Source organism: Giraffa tippelskirchi, chromosome 5, assembly GCF_054371585.1.
Source record: "Giraffa tippelskirchi isolate mGirTip1 chromosome 5, T2T-mGirTip1v1.2.pri, whole genome shotgun sequence".
NCBI lineage: Eukaryota > Metazoa > Chordata > Mammalia > Artiodactyla > Giraffidae > Giraffa > Giraffa tippelskirchi.
The window spans coordinates 155,446,882-155,463,285 of record NC_137279.1 but is presented as its reverse complement, the minus strand read 5'-3'; positions in this window follow the sequence as shown (position 1 = coordinate 155,463,285).

Genomic DNA, 16,404 nt, shown 5'->3' with positions numbered 1-16,404 from the left:
GTGAGCAGAAGCAGAGGGAGCCGCTGGAGACAAGAAAGAACACGGCACCTGTAGGAAACAGCAGGTCCTTCAAGATGGAACGGTGGGAGAATTATGAGTGTGATTGTGTGGTTCTGACACAAGCACACTAGGAGTTCAGAGACAGGAGGCATTATTAAGGACAACAAGGATAATATCTTATATTTTTATAAGCACTTTACAGTCTGTAAAATACTTTCTCAGAGCTTCTTTCTTAGTGGCAACAGGAGAGTTGTACCATTTTATACTCCTGGCAAACGAGGGTCGAGAGGCTGAATGGCTTGGCTACAGCCTTACAGGAAATTAGTGGCAGAGTCGAGTCTAAAGTTCAGGGCCTTTTCCTCCCTGGGATGGGGGTGTCAGAGGGCCAAGCTGAGCTGTTTGCTTGCCTCTGACTTTGCTCACAGAGCAGCCTGGGGAAGGAGGCACCCAGGTTCGGTGGGTCCTACGGAATGGGAAGAAGCTGGAGCGGAGCCCCACAACACTTAACATACCACCGTCGGGGGCAGAGAAGAGAGCGCCAGCCTGTGCTTATTTTCTCACTCATCCTGTCCCTCCTGAAAGGGTGTCTAAGGTCCAATGGAGACAAAAGTAATGACATGCTCATCACCTCTCCCTGCCCTGCTTGGCTCTCATGCAGGACATTTTGTAACTCCAGGAACCCCATCTAGAGATGGACATTGTGCAACATGGCAGGAATATCCCCTTAGGATTGATGTGATAGGTGAAAGGAGACTCAAGAAGTGCTAGGTGTTTTACAAATACAAGGGAATATTTTTATCTGTTTGGGATGGCTTGTATTTAGGCCCCTGAGAAAGGGAGAAGGAAAGGTTTTGAGCACTCATTTCTCCCCCACTCCTTGCCTGCTTCCCTGGAGCAATGCTGTAGGCATACACCCCCTCCCCACCTCCCCCGTCTCTTAGCTTTAACTGCTTTCCTGGTTCTGGCCTGAATATCAACTGCCAGTGCCTGGGTTTCTTTGGCAGAGGGCGCTCTCCAGAGGGCTTCCCAGGTGGCTCAGTGGTAAACAATCTGTCGGCCAGAACAGCAAACTTGGGTTCAATCCCTGGGTCAGAAAGATCCCCTGGAGGAGGGCATGGCAACCCGCTCCAATATTCTTGGCTGGAGAATCCCATAGACAGAGGAGTCTAGTGGCCCACAGTCCATGGGGTTGCAAAGAGTCAGACACGACTGAGCACACAAGCACAGGTTTCTCCAGACTCTGGTGACCGAGGTGCCCTCCCCTGCTGCAGACTGGGACTTGCAGGGAGTTCATGCCCCCTGGGAACAGCTCTCTACTGTCCTCTAATGGGATTTGGTTGATAAGTACCCCAGCTCCTTTCTCTCGTGTAGGGTAACTACACTGACTCCCAGAGTTCTCCAGCCGAATGAAGCCCGGCTTCTCCATAGTGGTGACTTAATATCACAACAGCTGTGGGCATCTGCTCCTTCCCTGTCTCACTTCCCATTCCTCTACCAGTGTCTCCCAGAGTCGCCCTTCAAACAGACCGCTTGCACTTCCATCTGTGTCTCATGATCTGCTTCTGAGGAAACCCAAATGAGGACAACCCTCCCTGTCGGACGAGTTTTTTGCTGCTTTGGACATTGTGAAAGGGGATGGGGAAGCAAAAAGGCAGAGATACAGACACATCATTCATTCATTCAACATTCTTCACTTAGCAAATACTTACTAAGCATTGATCTCGTGCCAAGCACCGTGCTGGGGCCAACTGGAAACCTCATCTCCTCAGGCTCTGAGGAACTGTCCTTTACTCACATCCTAGTCCACACACCCAGGCCAGCACTATATGGATTGGAAGTGGGAGTGGTACCAGGAGAGGCTTCATGTGAAGGAGGTGGGGGCTCAAAAGTGGGAGAACTTCTCCGGTGGTCCAGCGGCTAATACTCTGCTCTCCCAAAGCAGGGGGCCCAGGTTCCGTTGCTGGTCAGAGAAATAGATCTGCATGCCACAACTAATAAATGAAAATAAATACATATTTTTTTAAAAAGTGGGAGGAGGAGAAGACAGAGATTCTGGGAGCCTGTGTTGCAAGGAAGAGGATGATATGAGTAAATGAAGACCATTGGATGGGAATTAAATTCACTTCCCCAGGAGGCAAAGGCTCTAGGTGAGTATGTAGTACGTGTGGGTTTGGTGAGCACCCGATTCTTAGGGTCATGAACTGCCAGGGCCGGGAAGGCCTCAGGGGTCACAGGCTGATCTTCCTCATTTTACCCCCCTGCAAATTGAGGACCAAAGAGGAGAAAACGGTTTCCTCTACCCTTTATGCTGTGAGTGTTCTTTCTGTGGCAAGAAATGGGCTAGATCAGTGTTTCTTCTTTTCATTATAGCCCAGGAACCTTTTCAGACATTTTTCCTAATCGCCCCCTCCAATTAAATCTCAATACCACAGATATTTAGCTATCTGCTATATACTATAGGTCTGTTTATATGTTATATACATACAAACAGCAACATTTTTTGGACCCCCAAGAACCAATATTTGCCCCCATGTGGGCGATATTGCCCTTGTTGAGAATGCATGAGACAGAGAGACCAAATGTGGCCAAGGTTACCTAGGTCTGGAATTCAAGCTGAGACACTGGATTTGGTGCAGTAAGCAATAGGGAGTCATAGTAGTTTCTTGAGCTGGGGAGATGGAGTGAGGAAAGAGGTGGAGAACTTACCCTGTGTAATAGTATCCATCAGACACTCTGTGCCAGTTGGTCTGCCAGCGCTGCAGATACTATGAGGAAAAAGGCCAGGATTGACATATACATACTACTGTTTATAAAATAAAGCTTCCCTGGTGGCTCAGATGGTAAAGAATCTGCCTGCAATGTAGGAGACCTGGGTTTAATCCCTGGGTTGGAAAGAGCCCCTGGAGAAGGTAATGGCTACCCATTTCAGTATTTTTGCCTGGAGAATGCCATGGACAGGGGAGCCTGGTGAGCTATAGTCCATAGGGTTGCAGAGTTGGACACAACTGAACAACTAACTTCTAACTTCTATGTATAAAATAAATGACTAATAAGGACCTACTGTATAGTGCAAGGAACTCTATTCAATACTCTGTAATGGACAATATGGGAAAAGAATCTAAAAAAGAGTGGACACGTGTATATGTATAACTGATACACTTTGTTTTACACCTGAAACTAGCACAACATTGTAAATCAACTATACCCCAATAAAAATTGTAAAAAGAAAAAAAAAAAAGCCATCATGGCCCTCATATGCCCTCAAAAGCTAGAGAAAGACAATGTTAAATATAAACACAATAATTAATTTATTAGAATTGTAATAAATATTACAGTCAGATTTATTTTTGTTTTGTTTAACCAACATTGATATAGTCCTTGTTGTTTCCTAGAAACTATGCTAAGTGCTATATTAATATTAGCTCATTTAATCCTAGGAGAGAGGTATGGTTATTACACCCATCTTACAGATGGGAAAACTGAGGCAGAGAACGTGCCTTGCCTCAAGACATGTGGCTTGTAAAGGTAGAGCTGAGATTCAAGCCCAGTCTGGCTCCAGAGTCAGTGTTATAAATGTCTATACTGTAATCTGAAAAATATGGTACATATGTGTAACTATAATTCAGGTCAAACCAGACATCTTATGATGTCAGCATAGATTGAAAGACCTCTAATGGAGCCAAAAGCTGAAAGTTGAAGATGGGTGGACTAGAAGACATTTAATATCTGCTTGACTCTAAAGTTCATTATCCCAATAGAATTTGAAAAGCAGGGTGAGAGTTAAGACTCTTCAAACTTGGCTTGTGTAACCAGAACAAGTCAGTTGACCTCTGGCTCCCTTCTCAGCAATGAGTAGAAGAGGCACACACCTGTGCACCATATGCAGAAGAAAGATAACACAGGGGCTGTAACTAAGTCACATACACGAGTCTTCAGTGAAGGACATATGTGCCCTTGGACTTGAAACTGGTGAGGCAATGAAGCCAAAAACATGTGCTTATTATGCTTTACTATTCAACCACCTCTGAAAGTCTTCTTCCACTTTTTTAGCCATTTGAATGAGATTTTTAAATGATAATTTTAGCTTACATAGGACTCATATACCTCCCATAGTCTGTAGTTTCTTCCTAATTAAAAGAAACTATTTTCCCTAATAGTCTTATCCTACTGCTCTAGAAGGGAGTCCAAGATACCAGTTTGAAGGACAATGAGCTAAACCCAGAAGAAATCCCTCTCTAAACCTATCTTCTTGTTGCTTTCCTGTCTTACTTATTGAATGCCTACTACATGGCAGGCACTGTGCTGAGGGCTGAAAGTACAGAGGTCAACAATTCATAGTCCCACTCGGGCACTCACAGATGTGTAGGGGAGACAGATAAGAATAGAAGTCGTTGCAGTGTAGGGGATGTGTTAACATATATATACATATACCACATGCTCCACAATGGTTTTTTAAATTTCGTTTATTTATTTTTCAGTTGTGCAGCTTTTCATGTGGGATCTTAGCTCCCCGACCTGGGATTGAACCTGTGTCCCTGCAGTGAAAGCATGAAGTCTTAATCACTGGACCACTAGGGAAGTCCCTCCATGATGTTTTTATCCCTTAGATTTTGCGTTTGTCGTTTCCAGGGCTGGGAGTGTGTTCTGGGCATTTTGGCAGGCTTATTCCTGTGGGGATAAGAGCATAGAGCAAGAGTCCCTAACCTAATAGACGTCAGAGAAGGCTTCCTGGAGAAGAAAGCATGTGTAGGTTGAGACTTACAGGACTGGCATTCAGATTAGATGTCATCATCTCTGATTAGTTTTCCTAACCTCATTGGCTGAGTGAGGTGTTCCTCTTTTGTACTCCTTAAACTCTGGCTCAAACCCTTATTCCAGCAAACATATTTGTAACTGCTGAATAGATAGCACTTATCAATATCTTGTGGGCTTCCTAGCTGATTCAGTGGTGAAGAATCTTCCTGCCAAAGCAGGAGACTAGGGTTCGATCCCTGGGTCGGGAAGATACCCTTGAGGAGGAAATGGTAATCCATTCCAGTATTCTTGCCTGGGAAATCCCATGGACAGAGGAGCCTGGTGGGCTATAGTCCATGGAGTCGTAAAGAGTCAGACGCGACTGAGCATGCACACAATGGGGCAATGGCAATATCTTGTAATTGCCTGTAGACTAGTTATCTTCTCTGTAGGACTGTGATCTCTCTGAGAGAAAGGGACATGTAGATTTACTTTTATCTCCATCAGTGAGGAGAGGTCTTGCCATGGTAAGCCCTTAGTAAATGTTTGCGGATTCCAAGGTGGATGGAGGTGTGGATGGATGGATGACCAGTAGGTAGATGGGAGCATGGAGGAGGGAGTATATAACAGTGCTTGTATAGAGGTAAGTGAATAAGTTGGATGGAAGGATCAATAACATTTTCATAGAAGTGATGACTTTGAGTTAAGCCCTAAGAATAATCTAGTGCGGTGCTTTTCAAAATGTAGTGCATTTATGAATCACCTGGGGACCTTATTAGATACAATAACTAATTGAGCAGGTCTGGGGTGGGGACACTTCATTCTGCATTCCTAACAAGTTCCAGGTGATACTGGACTGGATACTCAGACTGGACTCTGAGTACCAAGAATGCTTGGGGAGTATGAGTTTGGGGATGGAAAGAAGACAGGAAGAAGAAAAGATGATCCAAGCAGGTGTGACTGTTGGGAACTATGCTGGCTCTGCCATGGTGGAAGCAGGGACCCCAGTGCACAGGCTGGGGAGGAAGTGGGGGAAAAGGGGTGGCATGGGACTGGGGGACACCCAGAACTGTTTTCGAGGGTATTGTTACCAAAAACTGGGTTCACCTCTTGGTGGGTGTTGACCCAATGGACACAACTGAACCAAGAGGGAAGAGGTGAGGGCACAACTTTTAAAAGAGTGACATAGCCCAAGGCCACAACATAAACTGGTCTACAACAGTGGACAATGACCAGTAGGTCCAAGATGGCAGACAAGTCAACTTCCACTAAACCTTGAGCCTCAGTATACACTCATCGCTCACTGGAACACATCAGTATGGCAAATAACGCACCCACAAGTGCCATGACAGTTCCAGGGCTGACTATAAAGATCAAAAAGTGTGCAGAGGCCCAATTCCTGGCAATCGTTATCCCTTCCCCCAAAATATCTGGAATACTCCTACCACTCATTAACATATGAAATTGTTGTTGTTGTTGTTCAGTCTCTTAGTTGTGTCCATCTCTTGTGACTCTATGGACTTCAGCACACCAGGCTTCCCTGTCCTTCACTGTCTCCCAGAGTTTGCTCAAATTCACATCCATTGAGTCCGTAATGCTAACTATCTTTTCCTTTGCTGCCCGCTTCTCCTTTTGTCTTCAATCTTCCCCAGCATCAAAGATTACCCACCCCTATAAAAACTAACAACCCCATACCCTGGGGCCACTCTTGCCTTCTGAGACGGCCCATACTCTGTCTGTGGAGTGTGTTTTTCTCTGAATAAATCCACCTCTTACTTATCACCTTGTCTCTCACGGAATTCTTTCTGCAACAAGACCTCAAGAACCTGAAATTCATCAAGTCCTGAGACCAGGTGTAATCTCAATTAAAAGACTGTGGGTTCAAGTCCCAGTCTGAGTTACAAGGTTTCACAACCAAGCCAAAGATTAGGAGCAGGAAGGACTTATTATGACTTACAGGGAGTAAGAGAACATCAGGGATCTTCCCCAAGGTATTGTTGCCCCAACAGCAAAATGGAGAAGGTTTAAGCATATTCATCAAGGGGTTTGCACAGAGGAGAATTCAGAATAGAATTGGGGCAAAAATCAACGGAAGCCATGCTCTAGTTGATTGAAGTCGGGAGGGTCAACATAATTTCGTCCTCCACCTGGGTGGTGGCCTTAGTTCCTGTTCCAAAATATATTCCTCTGTATATCCTTTAAGGATCCAGAACCCTGCCCCAAGGCCACACTATTGTTTCTTGACTGCTCCCCACTTGTTGCAGCATTCTCTTGCTTCCCTTACGATCACTACTTACTGAGACCTGTTTAAGGGTGAGCATTATGGCCAGGCTTAGATCCAAAACGGCTTAGGCCAAAATGGATTCTCTCTCTTTTTAAAAGTTTTTAAAAATTAATTAATTAATTCAGTTCAGTTCAGTTGCTCAGTGGTGTCCGACTCTTTGAGATCCCATGGACTGCAGCACACCAAGCTTCCCTGTCCATCACCAACTCCTGGAGCTTGCTCAAACTCATGTCCATAGAGTTGGTAATGCCATCCCACCATCTCATCCTCTTTAATCCTCTTTTCCTCCTGCCTTCAATCTTTCCCTTCATCAGAGTCTTTTCCAATGAGTCAGTTCTTCACATCGGGTGGCCAAAGTATTGGAGTTTCAGCTTCAGCATCAGTCCTTCCAAGGAATATTCAGGACTGATTTCCTTAGGATTGACTGGTTTTATCTCCTTGCAGTCCAGGGGACTCTCAAAGAGTCTTCTCCAACACCACAGTTCAAAAGCATCAATTCTTTGGTGCACAGCTTTCTTTATGGTCCAACTCTCATATCCATACATGACTACTGGAGAAACCATAAATTTGACTAGACGGATCTTTGTCAGCAAAGTGATGTCTCTGCTTTTTAATATGCTGTCTAGGTTTGTAATAGCTTTTCTTCCAAAGAGCAAGCATCTTTTAATTAGTTAATTAATTTTTGGTTGTACTGGGTCTTTGTTGCTGCACACTGGCTTTCTTTAGTTGTGGTGAGCAGGGGCTAATCTTCATTGTGGTATGCAGCTTCTCATTGTGGTGGCTTCTCTTGTTCAAGGGCATGGGCTCTAGGCATGCAGGCTTGAGTAGTTGCAGCACACAGGCTCATGGGCTCTAGAGCACAGGATCAGAAGTTGTGACACATGGGTTTAGTTGCTCTGGGGCATGTGGAATCTTCCTGGACCAGGGATTAAACCCATGTGCCCTGCACTGGCAGGCGGATTTCTATCTGCTTCTTCACCAGGGAAGTCCCAAATGGATTCTCTTATGTCAAGAAAGTGATGTCTGGTTCTCTTTCTTCTGGGATTCCCTAACCTACCTGCTTACAGTATGGGAAAGTCATGCTTTCATGGAGACGCAAGGAGGCTGGAAGCAATGAACATGACACCCAAAGCTGAGCTGAGGGAAAGGCAGGCAGAGAAGGGAACTAACGTTTCATAAATATCTCTGTATCTTTATCTGTATCCTTATCTATAGCCATACCCGCATCTATCACTCATACTCATTTTGTCCTCATGTCCGTCTTGAGAAGATGCAGAAAATGGTGACTCTTTTCCTTCCTTCCCTCCTTTCTCTTTCCTTCTTCCTCCCTCTTGCCCTCCATCCCTCCCTCTTCCTTTCTTTGTTCCTCTCTCCCTGATTCCTCTTTCTCTCCTCCCTTTGCTCTCTCTTCTTTATTGTTCTTTGTGTTTAAGTTGGTTATTCACTATAGCATCTTTCTCTTAATGAAGCATAGGTTGCAGATTCAATTTCCATTGTTAAGTCACACAGAAAAACCATCTTTTTATTATCTCAGTTTATTCTATTGATTACAGGGGAAGAGAAGCATGAATCTTAAGCATTGAAAATAAATATTATAATATTTGAAAAAATATTGAATTAAACAAAAGAAAAGAAAATGGAGATCCAGAAAGCTTAGGTTACTTCTTCAGATTTCACAACTAGTGACAGAGCTGGGATTCCAGCAAGGGCTAAGTAGGATGTGGAGACCCAAACAAGTAGATGGAAGTTAAGAGACGAGCTCTCAGCGCAGAGGGGAATTCACATATAAATAAGAAATCTGCAGTCCCCATGCAGTGGCAGAGGCTACATTAGTAAATCAGAAGACTGAAAGTCTGGGATCTGAGGATGGTGAGAGCAGGAGCCCAGCGCTCTTAGTGGATTCAGGGAGTAGTGCAATTCTAGATTCCCTGACTCCGGCAAAGCAAGAGCTGAAGTTAGAGGAGCGACTGCTGTCCAGGTGGCTAGAGGATTCCACAGCGAAACCTATGAGAGGAGAAGCCACGGTGGAGAGTGGGGAGGCTTGGTGAAGACAAGGGAGAGGGAATGAGGAGTATTTTACTAACTTGGTTAACTCAAGGATGGGAGAATCTAGAAGGGAAGAAAGAGCCTTACTTAACTTTGTTTTTGTTTTTGTTTTGGCTGTACTCCATGGCATGTGGATCTTAGTTCTCTGACTAGGGATCGAACCTGTACCCCCTTCAGTGGAATTCTGAAGTCTTAACCACTAAATTGCAAGGGAAGTTCCCCTGACTTAACTTCTAACAGTGTTCCTTTCTTTTGTCAAAATTGTTGAGTCCTGCCCCTAGGCCACAGGTGTGAGACCTTGTATCAAGGCCACAAAAGTGGAGTCTGGAACCAAGGTCACCTCCGAAGCAGACAGAGCCCCTTTGTAACTGTTGCCAAAAGCCCTCTGCTCATCACTAGCAAGCTTCCTGACTCCAAATTAGGCAAAGATGCCCACTCTAGTACTCACCCTACAGTGCCCTCATCAATCACCTAACACCAACCTTCCAGCAGGAATTTTCTTTGTCTTGAGGCTATAAAAATTGGCCACTAACCCACGAAAAGCATTGGCTCTCCCCTGGTCTGTCAGGAGGTCAGCCCCCTGCGCTCACCGTGCCCACATTATATCTGCCCTTTGTTCTTGATAAGCTTACTCCCTTCTGAAATACTCTACATCTGGAAATTCTTTTCCAGCCTATGCTTGGACTGCCTCAACAATAATAAAATCACAACCTTCTTAAGATGTGTATAGATTCTTTTCAAGCTGCATAGTGCAAGGCTCTCTCTACCCATTCATTTATTTAATGTTAAATAGACACTACCCATTGGAGTAGGAAATGGCAACCCACTCCAGTAGTCTTGCCTGAAAATTCTATGGACAGAGGAGCCTGACAGGCTACAGTCCATGGGGTTGCAAATGGTCAAACACGGCTGAGTGCGCGTGTACACACACACTCACACACAGACATTACCCACTTAGTCTCTGGCAACTTTCAACTAAGAAACATCTAAAATATGTTTATTTAGGAATGAAATTGATTCACTTTATTTGTAATGAACTCTGTTATCCCAACCCACTCTGTTATGACACATTTAGAACCTTTATCAGAAAAACGGAAGACATATTCAGAAATCAATATTTTTTGCATAGTTCTGTATACATGAGGAACAAGTAGGAACTTCTGAAGTGAACATAAAAATAAACTGCATTCCGTCAAACATCAAAATGACAGTGTTTAGCGTGTGACCCATGCACATGAGCCCTCCCAAGTAGGATATAGAACATGAGAAGTCATGGATGAAGAGACCAGGACACTGGAGGAATCATATATGTGTATAAATCACAAGAATAATGATGGGAACAGTGTTGGGGAGGGTCATAGAGAATCAGGAGTTAAGGCAGGGACCCAGTGTTGGTAGATGACTGCAATCAGAAGGGTATTAGGCAGTGTAGTCTGATGATATGAGATTCACTGCTGGGGCTTATCGGGTTCTTGAAAGATCCTTTAATTCCTTTCACTTAGAGGCTGAAAATAGGAACCTGATGATGAACAATTGGTGGCTCAGACTGTAAAGCGTCTGCCTACAGTTCGGGAGACCTGGGTTCAATCTTCCCTGGGTCAGGAAGATCCCCTGGAGAAGGAAATGGCAACCCACTCCAGTACTCTTGCCTGGAAAATCCTATGGATGGAGGATACTGGTAGGCTACAGTCCATGGGGTCGCAAAGAGTCGGACATAACTGAGCGACTTCACTTAACCTTAACCTTATTTTATTTTATTTAACAAGTGTATAATGCTTATTATTATTATTTAGAAAGTTAACAGCTTTAAAAAAATGTATATTTATTTGTCTATGCCCGGTCTTAGTTGTGGCATGTGGGATCTTTAGTTTTGGCATTCGAACTTTTAGTTGCTGCATGTAGAATCTAGTTCCCTGACCAGGGATCAAACTAGGTCTCCTGTATTGGGAGCACAGAGTCTCAGCCTGTGGACTACCAGAAAAGTCCCTACAGTGCTCATTATGAATCAGGCATTGTTCTGAGAACTTTTACAAATATTAAACCAGTCTTATGAGACAGGTATTATATACTATTTTACAGACGAGGAAACTTAGACATACAGAGCTCTTAGGTCACTACTTGAACCTTAAGAAACACGTAAACCATTCAACTAAGTCCAAAGAAGTGAAAATATTTGTGCAAAGCCAAAGAGTAACAGGAAAGGATTAGAACTCCTCTCTTCTGAGCATCAGCTTACCACTTTTTAAGTACAGCATCTTGTCCACTGTTCACATGTAAGATTTTAGGAACAGTTGTGTCTTTTCTTTGACAGCCTCTACAGTCCTTTGTGGCTCCACCAGACTTTCAAATACCATTTGTGCGCCTACCCCATTGTACTGTGGATATTCATTTTCTTGTCTTTTCCTACCAAACTTTGAGCTGCTGGTGGGCAGCAACTATGTCTTTCTCCTTTCTGAATGGGCAGCGCTGAGCGTAGCAACCAGCTAGTGTGAGATGCTCTGTAATATGTATTGAATAAGTGAAAGGATTAAAATCCCAGAAAACCCATCTAATTATTTCCTGCTCTCTTGCATTGGATTTATCTTTGACTCTGCGGGAACCTGGAAGTGTTAGGATGTCACCTGCCTTACCCGATGGCTCTCCGTCCCATCAATGTTTCATAGCTGCAGATTGTGTGTTGTGTATTCTTCTAGGCCTAGCACTATGCCAGGGAGATAGCTCCCTGGTCTTCTGCAGAGCAGTCTTAATCTTCTATTTTCCAGATATTTTGGTTCTTGGATCTTGTTTCCTTCACAGAAGCACCAGGAGTGTCTCATATTCGTCTTGGTCTCAGCTTTTCAGACTTTGCCATGTCCTTGAGTGATGAAGTTACATATGTAAATGTAAGAATTAAGATAGAAAATAAAATAAAATTAAATTAAATTTATTTTAAGTAAATTAACAATCTACTGGGCTTTGTTTTATGTCTTAGTTACTTTGCATCCATTATTTCATTTAATCCTCAGAAAATTTCTATGGATGAGGTGTTATCATCCTCATTTTGCAGATGTTGAAAATGGAGGTTCCAGGGACTTCCCTGGAAGTCCATTGGTTAAGATGCAGCGTTTCCACTGCAGGGGGTGTGGGTTTGATCCCTGGTCAGGAAATTAAGATCCTGCACACCTCACAGGGGTGCAAAAAAGTAGAATAAAAAAGGAGGTTCCAAAGTAATGGATCCAAGATTATACATTCAGTAACTGGTGAAACCCAGATATGTATGTGGCCAAAAATTATGGTCTTTTTGCTATATTGTCTCAGGTAGCACATTGTCTCAGTGGTAAAGAATTCACCTGCCAATGCAGGAGACATAAGAGACACGGGACGTGGGTTTGATCCCTGGGTCGGAAAGATCCTCCAGAGGAGGGCATGGCTACCCACTCCAGAATTATTGCCTGGAAAATGTCATGGACAGAGGAGAGTGGTGGGCTACAGTCCGTGGATTTGCAAACAGTTGGACACGATTTAGTGACAGAGCACAGAAATGGTAAAGCCCAGATATATATGTGGCCAAAAACTATGTTCTTTCAGCTGTAGCATACTGTCTCAAGAGGCAAACAATTAAAGACTGTTTCACAAAAACTGTTTGGGGAAGACCTGCCTGGCTATGTGCCTGTATTTTTTAACCTCTGTTTTTGGTTGCACCCTGCGTCATATGGGATCTTCCCTCAACTCGCGCCCTCTGCTGTGGAAGCCCAGAGTCTTAACCACTGGGCTGCCAGGGAAGTCTGTACCAGTATTTCTTTCAGAAAGCCTCAGTAATGTGAGGGACAATGAACTCTGGGTGAGTTGTCAGTTTTGGGTTGGGGGGACTGCTAGTAAAGCTAGCAGTGAGCTGGACCACATTAGCCAACTTTGACAGCATACAGCATGAGTGTGCTTAGTTGCTCAGTCGTGTCTGACTCCTTGCAATCCGGTGGACAGTAGCCTGCCAGGCTCCTCTGTCCAGTCCATGGGATTTTCCAGGCAAGAATACTGGAGTGGGTTGCCATGCGCTCCTCCATGGGATCTTCCCAACCCAGGGATAGAACCCAGGTCCCTCTCATTACAGGTGGATTCTTTACCATCTGAGCCGCCAGGGAAGCCCTGGCGTAGCCCTCTCAAAGCATGAGAGTCTTACTCTATTTAGTGAACAAGACAGATACATTCTCTGCCATCTGGAGTTCTCAATTGGGTAGGTTTCTTTGTTTGTTTGTTTTTTCATTTGTTTGTTTTTCAGCTCTGGCTGTGACAATTAAATTAAGAAAGTGACAAGCAAGAGCATGTATAGAGAAGTGAGACCAGAACAGTAAGAAACATTCCTGTTGAATAGTAAAAAGCACTGAGAAGAAATAACAGAGAAGACCCACAGATTAGATATATTCTGAGTATGGCCAGCATAAACGAAGACAGCCAGAATTAAAAAAAAAAAACAAAACACATCCTCATAATTAACAATGGACTATCTCTAAAAATAGCAAGCCTCCCATTACTGGAGGTGTCCAAGTAGAGATTGTAATCATGTTTCAGTGACATCTTTTCAAAGAATATTTATTTAGTTATTTATTTTATTTGGCTACACCAGGTCTTATTGGGACACGTGGGAGCTTCGATCTTAGTTGTGGCCTATGGGATCTTTAAGTTGTGCCGTGTGGGATCTAGTTCCTTGACCAGGGATTGAATCCAGGCCCCCTGAATTGGGAGCACAGAGTCTTAGCCATTGGACCACCAGGGAAGTCCCCAGTAAGCAAGCAGTGTATCTGGGGCAAAGAGCATGGAATCTGGAGGTTGTTAGCCTGGTCATAGCAATTTATTGGCAGTGTGATTTGGAAAGTTCATTAGCCTATTTCTGCTTCTGTCAGCTGGAACAATGAAGCCCCTTCTTCCTAGGGATATTGTGGGGATTATATCCAATGACAGAGCACATAGCTGATAATGAACCCTCAGAAAACTGTGTAAAGTGGTATTAGTGGTAAGTGTATTGGTAGCGGTGGGAGTAGATGGCCATTAAGTGCCTTCCAAGTGTACTGATTCTGTGGTTCCATGTTTATTCCAAGTGAAATTTTACAAAAATGATTTCTGAAGGTCCATGATCCCATCCAAGCACCGTGGTTGGGAAAGAGCAGAAGAGGTAAGGGGCCAGAACCTCCTGTTGTGGGCTCTCAAGTCCCCCCAAAGCTGCTGACGCAGTTCCTTTAGTGAGGTAACAGAGAAAAATGTCTGGTTCTTTGGGAGGATGTACGTTTCCTTGCTGAACCAATATTTCTTTTGCACTTTATCTATCAATGGTCACGCATGGCAGTTCTCTATGACATTTGCGTTTTAGGGAGAAACACCTTCAAAGTTGGAAGCAAAAAGAGAAGAGAAAGAAAGAGAGAAAGAGAAAAAGAAAGAAAAAGGAAAGAAAAAAAAGAAAAGATGTCTAATTGTGAAAATCAAAGTATGACCCAATGAACACGCTCCTGTTATGAACAGCAAGGGCCCCAAGATCTTCCTGAATAAATAGGGCTCTCCCTGTAGGAAATGTGATCTGATTTTTCCTCTTCCTTTGCCATGAAAAAATTCCACTCCCACCACTAGCAGCTCCTTTGGCTAAGAGCCAAGAGGCAATCAGTCTGCCTTTTTCTACTTTTCTCCTTCCCTAGAACACAGAGTTCTGATGGATGATTCCAGAGCTTGGGCTTCCACAGCCTTCGGTACTGTCGCTCAGCAGGCTGGTCAATTTAAAAAAAAGATTAATGCAGCCCAGCCAGAGGGTTTTAGTCTCTTTTTTCTTTCTTCTCCAGGTGTACTGCTTTAACAAGCTAACCAGAGAGACTTTAGAAGTCAAAGGGATCCTGCTTATTAAACTGTGTTTTAGATTTAAAGCACCAGTTGAGTACTTTAAAGTGTGTGTATGTGTGTGCGCTGGGAAATTTGGGGTTTTCACTTTGAAGTACAGAAGTAATGCCAACTTGAGGCAACAAATCAAACAGTACCACTGTGTAAAAGAGTCAACAATATCCCCTTCTGCTTAATCTGCTTTCCCCCACCTCCCATCATAACAAATATGAACATTTTGGTACGTATCTGTTCACATCCTTATCTATGCATATCACACACACACACACACACACACACACACACACACACATATACATATATAGTGAAAAAGTGTTAGTTGCTCAGTTGTGTCTGAGTCTTTTCCACCCCATGAACTGTAGCCCATAGAATTCTCCGGGCAAGAATGCTGGGGTGGGTAGTTAGTCCCAGCCCAGGGATCAAACTTGGGTCTCCTGCATTGCAGGCAGATTCTTTACTGTCTGAGCCACCAGGGAAACCCATGTATGTATGTATGTCTCTCTATAAATATGTATCCACATATTTAGAGATTTTTGTCATACTCTTTCAAATTGGGACTGATAAACTCATAAAAATCACTTGTTTTTTTCTCACCTCTATTTCATTCAAACCACTCCAGGAAATACATATAGACTTAACATTATTTTTATACATAATATCCATAGTTTGGGTAAACCATATTTTATTTATATATTCTCCTATAATAAACGCCCAAGTGGTTTCTAGTGTTTTTGTCTTGTGCCACTTCAAATAACATTTTGCATAAAATATTCGTGTATCTGTCTTCTTAATTATTCATACTTTAAGTAGAAGAGACTTTGAATTTCTGGGTTCACCTGAGGATTTTAGATATTACCGGACAGAAGGATTCAGTGCCTAGCAAAACACATAGCCCTTTGGCGACAGCTTTTTCCTCTTTGTTGGGAAAGAAGCCTGGAAAAATAATGTCCCTTTCTCTTCCTTCCCCACACCATTATTCTCCTGCAGTAGAATGGGCAGGGATAATATGTCCTTTGTAATTCAGCAAGGAATAAGAATTACCCGTTTGCAGGGCTATTAGAGGATACAAGAGAAGCCCAAATTAAACAGCCGCATATTCCTCTAGTAAATCTTTTGTTCCTTTTTCTCCTTCATGAAAAGGCAGATCATATGAAAGAGGAAGCAGAGAAAGATTGTGCACTTCTGGGCTTTAATAGGCAAACAGTTAAATGATGGCACCTGCAAAACCATTGGCTTATTCCTCGTTCAGGGTCTGAGTATGTCTTTCTTCTCTTTGCAGACCAGAGGAGAGAGGGAGTGAGATGAATGAGATGAATCACGATCAAAGTCCTCTTTCACTATTATTTTTGAGTTTTCTCATTTCAGACACATCAGAGCTCAAGGTTGGATGGGGCTTTAGGTCATCTGCTCTGCTCTTTCCGTTGTATCTGGACTCATCGTTTCCTAGTTTCTGCATTTCTCTTTAACACAGTTGTGTTTTTTCT